Genomic DNA, 13,134 nt, shown 5'->3' on the forward strand with positions numbered 1-13,134 from the left:
CTGTGTGTGTGTGTGTGTGTGTGTGTGTGTGTGTGTGTGTGTGTGGCAGTACTCTGGCAGCATCGCCAGTCTGCTGCAGGAGCAGAAACTCAGGCACATTAAAGGTCCAAACAGCCAAAACGCAGATTTTCCCCTCAACTCTGTTTTTCACGAATGTCTTTAAAAATGTTGAAGGCTGAAATCTGAGACGATTTCTATCGGACTGTGGAGGAGGCCACTCGCAGGCTCGGCGTCGAAAAGTTCACTGAGAGAAGTTCACTTTATCCTGGGGTTAAACATACGAGTGGAGAGGGTGAGGGCGCGATCATTACATGGATGTGATTGCAGATTGCATCAACCCCTCCTGAATGTTTGCAGCTCACTCTGACTTCTCACAGAAACGTCACAGGAGGCAAATTCCAGTTCATGTTGGACTGAAAAGTTTGCGGCTCAACCCGAACATTTTCAGGTTTATGTTTATGTGTACACACACAAACACACACACCTAAACCCAGAGACTCTTTACCCTCTCCATGTGTTCTCACTGAGACGGACCCTGACCTCTGACCCCGGCCCTTCACTCAGGTATCTCAGGATCCGGGGGAGTCGTCATTTTTCTTAAATACGTCCCGAAGAAACCGGCGTAAAGACGGGTCAAGATGATGTCAAGAAGCTGTTTCCTATTCGAGCACCGCCATGTTTCTCTTTCATCCCCGTCGCTCGCATCGTGGACGAGGAACGAGGAGCGGCGTTACGAGGCACTGACAATGTCTACGAGGATAACGTTTTATTGAGTTTTTCCATTTCTCCCTCAGCAGAGCGGGTTAGCTTGTTTCACAAAGTGACGCAAAGCGGCCCATGTCAAACTGTTAAATCAAAGGGTTAAATGTGTGACGGCAGCAGTGAGGACGGCGAGCGTCTAACGCAGGCGTGCAGAGAGGACACGCTGTAAGAGTGTCTCATCCATGCTTTCATAAACTGGAAGCTTGTGCATGTTTTTTTTCCCCTCACTCACGTAGAAATAAACGCCCATATAAGGGCATGCAACTGCAGACAATACAGAAGTCACTCTGGATCGAAAAAGAGAAGTCAAGACGCCAAAACCCCTCCGCTGTGCTTCAGCGTTCTGCGGGTAACAGCAGCTCGTTTGGACGCAGCCACAAAGCTGCTGAAGAATGTCGTTAAACGACTAACGGACGCTATTTGTAGCGGCGTGAGCGCACATCGTGACCTCACAGATCTTCTCTTCCATCTTTAAGAAACACGATGAATCAAAGTGCTCCTCCAAAGAGACAAACTCACCAACAGTTCAAGCACACGTTTTGACTTTCAGAGCGGCGCTGGTGTCAGTTAGAGGAATAATCTCACTGTGTCTGCAGGCGGGCTCTGTGATGAAAACCGACCAATCACACGCAGCCTCTGGAAACACACCCCTCTGAAGCAAACACACACACACACAGACTCATATGTTGCCCCTTTAGTCAAAGCCTCGACCGCAGTGCCCACACCCACCCACATTACTCCCACACACACACACACACACACACACACACACACACACACTGACTCACTCACTGAGAATCACTGCTGACTCATTATCAGGAAACCAACACAAGTGTAATCAGATATTAAGTTTCATTTCATGTTCCAGCTGTAAAAGTTGTTTTTTTAGCCCTCGATGTTTTTGAGACCAAAGAGAAGCGTCCGCGTGTGCAGGATCCAACCGTACACTTCCTACCATGACATGTGGAGGTCGAGTTCCATCTTTACGCTGCAGGATGCGGTTTAAGTTAATCAACATAAAAAATAAAAAACAATCTGGTTATTCTGTCAAGCTTGGTTCAGGCTTCAGGTCTGACGTGGAGACAAAGCTGCAGGCTGGGACGAGCTGTAAATCAGAGGAGAGCATGACATCAGAGACATGTCGGCACGTCGGCACGCATTGTCATGAATCAGACGCAGATGTTGTTAAAAAAAACGGAGACCGTCTTGACTCTTTGTTTTAGTTTCCTGATGAGACCGAGACCCCGCGCTGATTTAACTCTTCAGCCCATCCAAACCATAAACTACACGGACGTATGAACCGTATCAGGTGGTACGTGGTCCAGATGAGCCGGGCCCAGGAGGAAACGCCTGATACACAGAACATCTTTAGTTTGGTTCAAACACACTTTGCTGTATCACTGCAGCTACAAAGACTTCTGAAAAAGGTTTCGGACTGAGACTCTGCTGTGGTTCCTTCATAGTGAGAACGTTAGGAGACCGCCATCAGATCTACCTGCGACCTCCGTGGACCCTCTCTGTCCAGCCTCTCCCACATTTTTGAGGTCTTTTTGTTGCAGTGATTAAAAACTCAACAGTGGAGAAACTTCCACTCAGGAGGATGGAATTGAGATTTGTCCTCCGGGCACAGTGATGAGGGGTCTCCCTGGAGGCTGGACCGGGGCCCCTGGGGGCCTCTCTGAGATTGTGGATCTGCTCGGTACAGACCGGAGGACGCTCTGCACGCTCTCAGTCGTCTTGTTTTTTACTCTTCTCTCTGTCATTCCTCCACTTCACAGGAGGAATTCCCCCTCTGTGAGGACGCGCTGCTGCCTCTCAATGAGCCCGGCTGTGTGTGTGTGTGTGTGTGTGTGTGTGTGTGTGTGTGTGTGTGTGTGTTCGCAGTGAAAGGCTCTTTTGTCAGCCTCCTGCTGTTTGACAGTGGCTCTATCCTCCAGGACTCATCCTCCCGCCTCCTTTCTTTAGGAGAGACCTCCTAATGGCTTTAACACTGCACAGCACTAGCCCCCCTCCCTCCTCCCTCGGTTACCCCGGCAACCGCTTCTGCCCCACTGAACCTGCCCCGGCAACTGCTTTTGACTCTCAATCAGTTCAGGTTCATTTCTGAGGAGAGCACAGAAAGTGGGGGTGGACGAAGGATGTGCATTTTGGGTGTGTTACCTCCCAACACTTGTACACACACACACACACACACACACACACACACACACACACACACACACACACACACACTTTTAAAAACTGTACTTTTAAAAAATCCATCAGTGATGTCAGGACGCCAAATATGTAACTCACAACATAAAGTCACCTGTTTATTGCCTCCTCTTTCACACCTGATGCTGCTCTTTATGTCCAGCCTCAACCAAGACTCCCCCTTCAGGTCAACGTCGGAATGACACCAATCACGCCGCGTTGAAAACGCCTCGACAGACATTAAATATAAACTAAATGGGCCGGCCCACTTTGGCTCCAGCAAACATCCTCGTGTCCCTCGTCATGCATATTAATGAGCGCTCATACATTCAGAGTCTGTCAGTGTGGAGAATGAGGTGTTCCTGTCTCTCACACACACACACACACACACACACACACACACACACACACACACTGGGACTCATCTAAATTGGGCTGCAGATTTGCATTTGAATCCACGTGTGAGAGTTCAGATTTGTGTCTCTGTGAGGAGTCCTGCAGAGCTTTATTCCAACTTTCTCCTCCGCTCTGAGTGCAGTGCTCCTTGTGCCCCCCCCATCGATCCCCCCCCCCCCTCGACCCCCCTGACCCATCAGGACTAATGGTTGACGTTGATTTCATGCTCGCCAGGAAAGTGCTCTTTCATTGTTTTAATCGACTGTATGAATTGTGAGTTAGTGAGTGTGTGTTGGACACTGGGCTGTGTTTTAACAACCACCTGCAGGTTATCTGTTTTTAAAGATGCACTCCTGAACTCTTCCCTTTGTTGTTGTTCACAAACAGTTTCCCCTGTCGGACGTGCAGAGGAGGGGTCTCAGGAGACCAGCACACAGACGGACACCTATGTAAGGACGCATCGACAGGATGAAGAACATGAGAGCTAATGAAGCAGCTTCATTACGTGCACGCAGATCGAACTCCTCGTCCATCGCTGTCGTCGTATAAATCGCTCGAGGTCCGCTCATCTCTCTGGGAAGGTCAGATACTGCACCTCTCCTCCGGGAGAGATGAAGGGATATGTTTGTGTCTGTGCTGCTTTGTGTAAAAAGAGAAACACACCCAAAGTGATGTGACGTCCTGATCCTGAATTAGCACACAAACCGAGCCGGGACATAAATCCCCCCCCCCTCGGCTCGGCTCAGCTCGGCCTGACTGACTGATTGACAGCGAACTCTCCGTCATGAATATTCAGCAGCACATCCACAGAGTTTCTCACAGCTCGGAGAAGAAAAGTAAAGTCTGCCAGCGGAGAGAAGATGGCTGCTCACTTCATGTGGAAATGTGGGGCTTCTATTCATCCCCCTGCAGAAAAGAAGAAGAAGAAGGGGAGAGAGGTGGGCCACGAGGGGGGGGGGGGGCTGAAAGTTGACAAGATTTAAGGATTTGCCTGGCTCACGCTTTTGTCTCGGCCTGCTCTTAAGAGTGAAAATACACGATTCTTCATCTCTGAGTCTCGTGAGTTAGCAAACGAAGACGGAGAGCACGAGGCTAACGCACGAAACGACATAAAACAGTCGATCGCTAACTCGACGGGGAAGAAAAAAAAAAGGTACAAGTGCTGAGAAAGAGATTGAGATTGATGTGCTGAGGGGACGGCTGACAGCTGAGACCCTGGGAATGGTGGGGATGAAGAGGGGGGGGCAGTGATGAGGAGTTGACAGAGGCCTCTCAGCAGTAAAAGACCGCTGTGTTGTAATCGCTTTTAATTGGATGGTAAGGAAGACAAGGCTCTCCGAGGGGATCAGTTTGCCTTAAACCTTCTTAATTATACAGGATCATGTTGGACGCTCAGCTCGAAAACATCTCGGCGAGGGCGAGGAGGTAAACGCAGAGGAGGAGGAGGAGGAGGAGGAGCAGCATGTTCTCCATAAGGAGAGTTCTAATATTCCTCACAGACACTCAGCGTGTGTGCAGCGAGGTCAGAGACGTCAAACTGAGGCTTTTTAATCTCCTCTGTTTAAAAACCTTTATGAAGCTGCTTTCACACATGCACTCCTGAGAAAATAAAAAAAAATACACGCCGCTCTCCACGCCGCTCGGTAACATGACATCAAGTAAGAAGTCTTAAAACTGAATTTGGCTGATTTAATCGGTTTTTGGAGCGTGTCACACGGTCACACGGTCACATGGTCACACGGTCCGGCCCTCCGCCTGCAACGACAACATGCTCACTGTACATCCTTTGCAGAACTTTTCCTCGAGGCCCGACAGTCGTGTCTGGACGACCATCTGGAACTTTACGATCTCCTTCGGTGTCGCTGTAACATTCCTATAACTTAACGCTCGGCTCTGATCACACACTGTGGTGTTGAGTTTATGGACACCTAATCATAATTTATCTCCTCTTCTATCATCTGCTGTTTCTCTCAGACAGATCTGGAGGGATCATGGATGTGTGTGTGGTGTCAAGTGATGAGTTTAAAGGGAGCTGGGCTGCACGGCGGTGCGCCTCGGTACATTAACCATGGTGCATATGCTCGCTTCCCTTTGCATCCACAGATGTGCTCCTTAGGTGAACTGGTGAAACTAATGTTTTTGTTGTTTGTCTCTGTGTGTGTCAGCCCTGTGGGTGTCGCCCGTCTCTGACGACTGTGAACACGATAAGCTGTAAAGGTACTGGATGGAAAGAGCTGTGGACTAAAACACTTCTCACCACTGAAACAACTTTCCCTAAAAATCAAGCAGCCATCTGAAAAATGAAGGCGATGTGCAAGTACTGCAGTTCCTCAAGCGTCCACTTGAGGCTGGCTTCAAAAGCCTCTGAGGTGAAGAACACGCCTATTTTAAAACGAGCTTGAAGGTTTATTCAAGACCGTATTTTCAATATGGCGACCGCCAACGGGTGCTGAAAAGCAGATGTTTCCCAAGTCATTGACTTCTCTTTTCATGCAGAGAAAGTTCTCAGACTTGGTCCCTCGTCAGTGACACAGCAGGCTGTGATTTCCCGTAAGTGAAGCCGACCTCGGGGGCGTGTCCCTCTGCAGAGGTCGACCTGACCGGACTCATACGCACATGAGCTCATCAGGAAAAGTCTCTGCATGTAAACACACAAACCTGCTTACGTAACACTCAGCGAGAGTCTCCGAGAAAGTTTGCCGTCCGGACACACACCTCCACACACACACACACACATGCCTTCGGTAATCTGCGGCCTGCTCGGTTGGATTAAATGAATCCACTGAAACTGGATCTGGTCTCTCTTCCTTCCCCTTGCTCCAGTTTGTGTCGACAGCTTCATCATTTAAGTCTCATCTCCTGTCTGAAGACGTCCCTTCCCCTCTTCCTTCTCATTGTCATGGCGGAGGCGATTTCCTGTTGCTAAACATCGTCTGGATGCTCGGCCGTCTCGGCGTCGAGGTCGGGGTTGGTGCTGGCAACCGCGGCAGAGTTGTTGTTTTTTTCTCGTGGGCAGCGTACTCTTGGTTTGAGGGAGGAAGGGGACCGAGGGTTCAGGGTTGGTGGGTAAGGGGGTTAAAGTGGTAGCTGGGGTCTGCCTGCCCCCCATCCCCACCCCACCACTCTGTAATGATCTCTGCGGCGGGGTGACCCGGCCTCGGCTCCTGGAGTCTCGGTACCGACTGGGCCGCAGCAGACGCACAGACCACTTTCCCATGGACCAGGCGCTTCCAGGCCCATCATTACCATTTAATATCCTATAATATAACCCCTCCGCTCCCCCCACTCATCTCCAAAACAGGCTGCACCACGGGGAGGGAGGGGGGGGGGATGCCCTCCATACAAAACAGGCATGATACTCAATCCCCCCCCTTCTGTGTATTTGGATGTGAGCGGTGCATATCTGCACAGCGGCCCCCGTTATTACAGCAGCCACTAAGTACAGACTGCTGTGAGCTGAGCAGCACCGAGGAAATCACAATGAAATGTTTCTGCATTTAGTGTTTGGAAAATAAACTTCTGGTTTCTGGATCAATGTTATGACTGCCTGGTTAGCCCCCTCACATCAGATTGTTTCGCTGACATTCAGAGCCGGAGGGAGGATGAAACTGTAAACTCCCTCTGAAGTGTCCAGGAGACGGATGAAGATAGAGAGGAGAGGCCAGCACAGTCCTGCAACTTACACAGCACACTGTTAAAACAGTCAGAGACACTTTAGCAGACAGGTCACAAGGCATGTCCACTCTGTGTCTTGCATGGTTGTGGGTTCAATCCCCAGCTCCTGCAGCCACGTTCGATATGTTAAGACGCTGAAGTTGCTGCTTGTGACTCTGCAGCCTCTACCATCAGTGTGTGAATGGAGGACACTCCTAGAGTTGCATATTCTGGTTTTCTTTACTTACACGCCTGTAAAGAAATTGTTCGTATTCATTTCCCACATTTGAAAGACTGAAACAGGAACATCAAAAAAGCAAACTGAAACTTCCAGCTCTACTTTGCACTATTTCAGTACATGATGTTTATCGTCACATTCAGTATGTGCAGCGTCTGTGTGTGTGTGTGTGTATTGAGCTTTATCTTTGGAGGCGTATTGGGTGTCGGGGGGCGAGCAGCTCGTCTGAAGAGCTTCTTTCAGGGAGCAGGATGCTGATAAGAAGCAGAGCAGAGCTCCATGAATCCCTCCTCTGTTCCTCTCTCTCTTCTCTCCTCCTGTTCTTTATGCTCGCTGTGAGAAAGTCCTGAGGATGACGAGAGGGGGGAGGGGGGAGGGGGGGGCGCCCTGCAGGCCTCAAAGTTTAATTAGCAGGATTAGAATCAAGCTGTAGAGAGAGAGAGAGAGAGAGCGAGAGAGAGCGAGAGAGAGCTGTGGAGTTTTAAAAACCAAGCAGAAAAACATCAGTGCACCTGCAGCCTGTTATTTGACTTTTTAACGTTTCTTTTAATAATCAGGAACAATTGCTGCATGCATGTTTTTGTTTTTAACAGAGAATAACTCGATGAAAAGAGTCTGAACGCAAACATTCCTGCTGAGCACGTTTCTTTGAATGATGAAGCTGCAGCAGAAGCCGTTTTCTCACAAATCTTCCTGAGTTGGTTGTTCACACATGTCGGGGAGATCGTAGAAAGCAAGACGCGATGTAAAGACAACGAGGCAGAAGTGGTGGACGAGTCCAGCGCTACTTGACCACTCCCCCTTCCTGTTCACTCGCGGTGAATTTGCAGAAACTTCCGGGGGCGAGCAGGACGGTCAGCGGGTAAAGTCGGAGCTGTCGGCGCTCACGCATGCAGCTCAAGTTTTCAGGAGTGTTTTGAATGTGTGAAAGTCAAATCTGAGTGAAACGTTTTAGCAGCAAGCTTTCGTCATGTTAAGAGTGTGTGTGTGTGTGTGTGTGTGTGTGTGTGTGTGTGTGTGTGTGTGTAACTGTTGTTCATGCAGCTGTGTGAGTCAGTGTTAATCATCAGTGTTATAAAAGTTGAGAGTGACTCTAAAAGTCAAACCTCTTTGTGTTTAAACGTTACAGGAAAAAAATATTAAAGCCTCCCATCAGAACGTTTAACGGATTCAGTCATCCCGGTCCTGAAACATCTGCTCGAACACTTTATCATCACCGCTACACTGACAATATTTAGACGACACATGAGCCGTCTCCATGGCAACAGAGCAATCATCATCCCAGCCCCTGAAGTCATGGGAACAGTCCGGTCCAAGTCCAAGTCCTGGTTTGGCTGGAAAGAGAGCCAGAGTGGCGGAGTGTCTGATATTTGAGCTCTGTGTGTGTGTGTGTGTGTGTGTCCTGTATTTCTCTGCACCTGTACAGAGGTCATCAGACGACCTTGTTAGGACTGACACCATTACAATGACAGTAAAGTAACGAGCCGTAAAAAAAAAAAAAAAAGGCTGAAAGACACTGAAGCGCTCCGTGGAGTCGTTTCAGCGTGCTGAATGATTTCTGTGTAAAGCTGCTTCCTTCCTTTCCTTTCACTCCCTCATTGGTCTTTAGAGACTTTCTCCAACAGCGGCCTGTAAAAAGTCTGTGCGAGGGCAGGGTAAGTGGTCAGGAAGTGGGCGTGGCAACAGGGACGAGCACACCCTGTACCTGCCAGGATGAATCACAGCATCACTCCTGTGCTTCGTTTCGGTACGGCTCGCTGAAACCTGCTTCAGTTAGCTTAGCTCGTAGCTGCCAGCCAACACACGGCTCGCTGAAACCTGCTTCAGTTAGCTTAGCTCGTAGCTGCCAGCCAACACACGGCTAGCTGCTTCAGTTAGCTTAGCTCGTAGCTGCCAGCCAACACACGGCTCGCTGAAACCTGCTTCAGTTAGCTTAGCTCGTAGCTGCCAGCCAACACACGGCTCGCTGAAACCTGCTTCAGTTAGCTTAGCTCGTAGCTGCCAGCCAACACACGGCTAGCTGCTTCAGTTAGCTTAGCTCGTAGCTGCCAGCCAACACACGGCTCGCTGAAACCTGCTTCAGTTAGCTTAGCTCGTAGCTGCCAGCCAACACACGGCTCGCTGAAACCTGCTTCAGTTAGCTTAGCTCGTAGCTGCCAGCCAACACACGGCTAGCTGCTTCAGTTAGCTTAGCTCGTAGCTGCCAGCCAACACACGGCTCGCTGAAACCTGCTTCAGTTAGCTTAGCTCGTAGCTGCCAGCCAACCAACACACGGCTCGCTGAAACCTGCTTCAGTTAGCTTAGCTCGTAGCTGCCAGCCAACACACAGCTCGCTGAAACCTGCTTCAGTTAGCTTAGCTCGTAGCTGCCAGCCAACACACGGCTCGCTGAAACCTGCTTCAGTTAGCTTAGCTCGTAGCTGCCAGCCAACCAACACACGGCTCGCTGAAACCTGCTTCAGTTAGCTTAGCTCGTAGCTGCCAGCCAACACACAGCTCGCTGAAACCTGCTTCAGTTAGCTTAGCTCGTAGCTGCCAGCCAACACACGGCTCGCTGAAACCTGCTTCAGTTAGCTTAGCTCGTAGCTGCCAGCCAACACACGGCTTGCTGAAACCTGCTTCAGTTAGCTTAGCTCGTAGCTGCCAGCCAACACACGGCTTGCTGAAACCTGCTTCAGTTAGCTTAGCTCGTAGCTGCCAGCCAACACACGGCTCGCTGAAACCTGCTTCAGTTAGCTTAGCTCGTAGCTGCCAGCCAACACACGGCTAGCTGCTTCAGTTAGCTTAGCTCGTAGCTGCCAGCCAACACACGGCTCGCTGAAACCTGCTTCAGTTAGCTTAGCTCGTAGCTGCCAGCCAACCAACACACGGCTCGCTGAAACCTGCTTCAGTTAGCTTAGCTCGTAGCTGCCAGCCAACACACAGCTCGCTGAAACCTGCTTCAGTTAGCTTAGCTCGTAGCTGCCAGCCAACACACGGCTCGCTGAAACCTGCTTCAGTTAGCTTAGCTCGTAGCTGCCAGCCAACACACGGCTTGCTGAAACCTGCTTCAGTTAGCTTAGCTCGTAGCTGCCAGCCAACACACGGCTTGCTGAAACCTGCTTCAGTTAGCTTAGCTCGTAGCTGCCAGCCAACACACGGCTCGCTGAAACCTGCTTCAGTTAGCTTAGCTCGTAGCTGCCAGCCAACACACGGCTCGCTGAAACCTGCTTCAGTTAGCTTAGCTCGTAGCTGCCAGCCAACACACGGCTCGCTGAAACCTGCTTCAGTTAGCTTAGCTCGTAGCTGCCAGCCAACCAACACACGGCTCGCTGAAACCTGCTTCAGTTAGCTTAGCTCGTAGCTGCCAGCCAACACACGGCTCGCTGAAACCTGCTTCAGTTAGCTTAGCTCGTAGCTGCCAGCCAACACACGGCTCGCTGAAACCTGCTTCAGTTAGCTTAGCTCGTAGCTGCCAGCCAACACACGGCTCGCTGAAACCTGCTTCAGTTAGCTTAGCTCGTAGCTGCCAGCCAACACACGGCTCGCTGAAACCTGCTTCAGTTAGCTTAGCTCGTAGCTGCCAGCCAACACACAGCTCGCTCGGACTCCAGAGAGGTGTAAAATGATGATCGTAGCGGCGGCAGTGCAATGAACTGTTAACGCACGGAGATTCTGCTGTTTGGGTTGTAAAGAGTCACATGAAGGTTGTGATGAAGTGTGTGTGATGCCGTATCTTCTTCTTCCTCAGTCGGCTGTTTTTGCACTTCCTGTCCGTCAGGGATGCAGCAACAGATTGAGTTTGGAGATTTTCACGCCGTAGTTGAGTCGGACGGTTCAAGTTAGAGAAGAGATGCAGGAAAGGAGCCGCAGGTCAGATTCAAACCTGGACGCCAAGCTTCCAGTACTTCTGCCTCTGTACATGGGTCAAGCAAAAAAAACACACTTGGCCACCGACACCCCAACGAACATGTCGAGTGTTAATGTGTGTTAATTCACTGCAAGATGTTTTCTGTGTTATAAAACATCCGCATGTTGAAGTTATATCTTGAGATGTTTTTTGTAACAAACATATAACCCAGCCCGACTCACACAAAGAGCTCAGTGTGGACATTAGAGGACCCCCCCCCCTGCCCCCCCCCCCCCCCTCCGGGGTCAGTGTTAGCATATAGGAGGTCACAGCTGCTAAAACACAGCAAACAAAATTAGACCTGTTTGTTTTTGAAGAAAGTCTATATGACCCACAGTCAAATAAACTTCATTCATTGCCCCCCCCAATCCCTCTATACAGCCCCCCCCCCCCCAACCTTTAATCAGCCCCCAGCCTTGGTCAGCACATTTCTGCCCCCCACTGCGTCAGTCTGAAGTCTGTCCTGTGTCAGATCTGCTCAGATTTACTCCTGTCTTACATAAGCCTCCCCCTTTGCCCCCCCTCCCCCTTTGCCCCCCCCCCCCCCCCCCTTTGCCCCCCTTGCCCCCCCACTTTATTCAGCCCCTGCTTGGATGAACTCTGCTCTGTGTTAGTGACGGGATGGTCATCATGATTTTTGCAACACCGAGCAGTTTTAACAGTTAACCGAGACTACAGCTCGATCTGAATAGCGTACATGTGGAATGACGTCGTTGACAACATTGATAAGGCGGCCATTTTTTTTTTTCCTCTGATGACACACTGAGGCCGTGAAGCTACGATGTGAACAAGGATTGTCATAAACTGTTTGTTTGAAATCTCCACCAGGAGCATGATGGGAAATCATCTCAACGTCGTTTTCAGGAAACGGTTACTCTGAAAGATGCAGAGTCTGACTTCAGGTTGCTTTATCGACCACGTGGAGATTTCACTCACTGATTATTGATTTGACCCTTTCGCTTTAAGATTTGTTATTTTCGGCTTTTATGCCGTCTTTAAAAAAGGGACAGAGGACAGAGTCGGACACCAGGTAGAGAGAGGGGAAATTCTGTTGTTACCGTCGCTCAGAGACGTCGAGATAATTTAGACTTTAAAATAAAATGGAGACTGGAATAAGAAGCTCAACGAGGGCCGGGGCCGGCCACGTGGCCGACAAGAGCCTTCTTCGTATATGGGACGTGACGTAACCGCGAGGCCATCAGGGCCTTCAGTTTGACCCATTTAACCTCCAGACTCTATTTGACTAACTAGTTGACTGATTAAATAGAAAAAAGGTTGTTAACTGGTTTGTGGTGGAGCCAGTGTGGAACGGTCCGTCTGACTGGTTGACGAGCTGTGACCTCCTCACATCGAGGCTCCGGACTCATTTAGTCTCATTAAGACCAAGACTCCAAGACAGCTCCCTGTGGGGTGTGTGTGTGTCCTGTCTCTCATCGAAGCACACATGTCCAGCAGATTACATCACACTGACCGCACCCTGATCTCTCCCCCCCCCCTCCCCCCCTCCCCCCTCCTCACCCTCTCACATTCTCCCACACAAACACAGAGTTCAGATACATGACTTCATCTCCCATCACCTCATCTCCATCAGAGACTACGTGTCCCATGATGCAGTGGAATGTGTGCAGGGTGGAGGTGGAAGTCCTCCGTCGTTCCTGTTGTCGGAGGTCGACAGAGGAGGGATGTTCGTAATCATTAAGAGGTCTGAGTCTGACTACAGATCGGTCTCTGGCCTGCAGGGTTTAACAAACACGATGCAGAGGGGAGGGTCCTTCAAACTGTAACCGTCTCTGCTCAGGATCGCTGATCTCTCTTTAATGGGACATTTTTTCTCGATTAGACCGGACAGCTGACGACAGACAGGAAGTGTTGGGAGTAGATCAGATTCAAACCCACGACCGCTGCACTGAGGACGGCAGGAAAAAGTACGAGATGAGTTAAAAAAAGAAACTCCTGAAAACATCCTGAAATATTCAGGGTGGGTGCCACTCTTTAGTTTATA

Source organism: Symphodus melops (assembly GCF_947650265.1).
Source record: "Symphodus melops genome assembly, chromosome: 15".
In the NCBI taxonomy this organism is placed as follows: domain Eukaryota; kingdom Metazoa; phylum Chordata; class Actinopteri; order Labriformes; family Labridae; genus Symphodus; species Symphodus melops.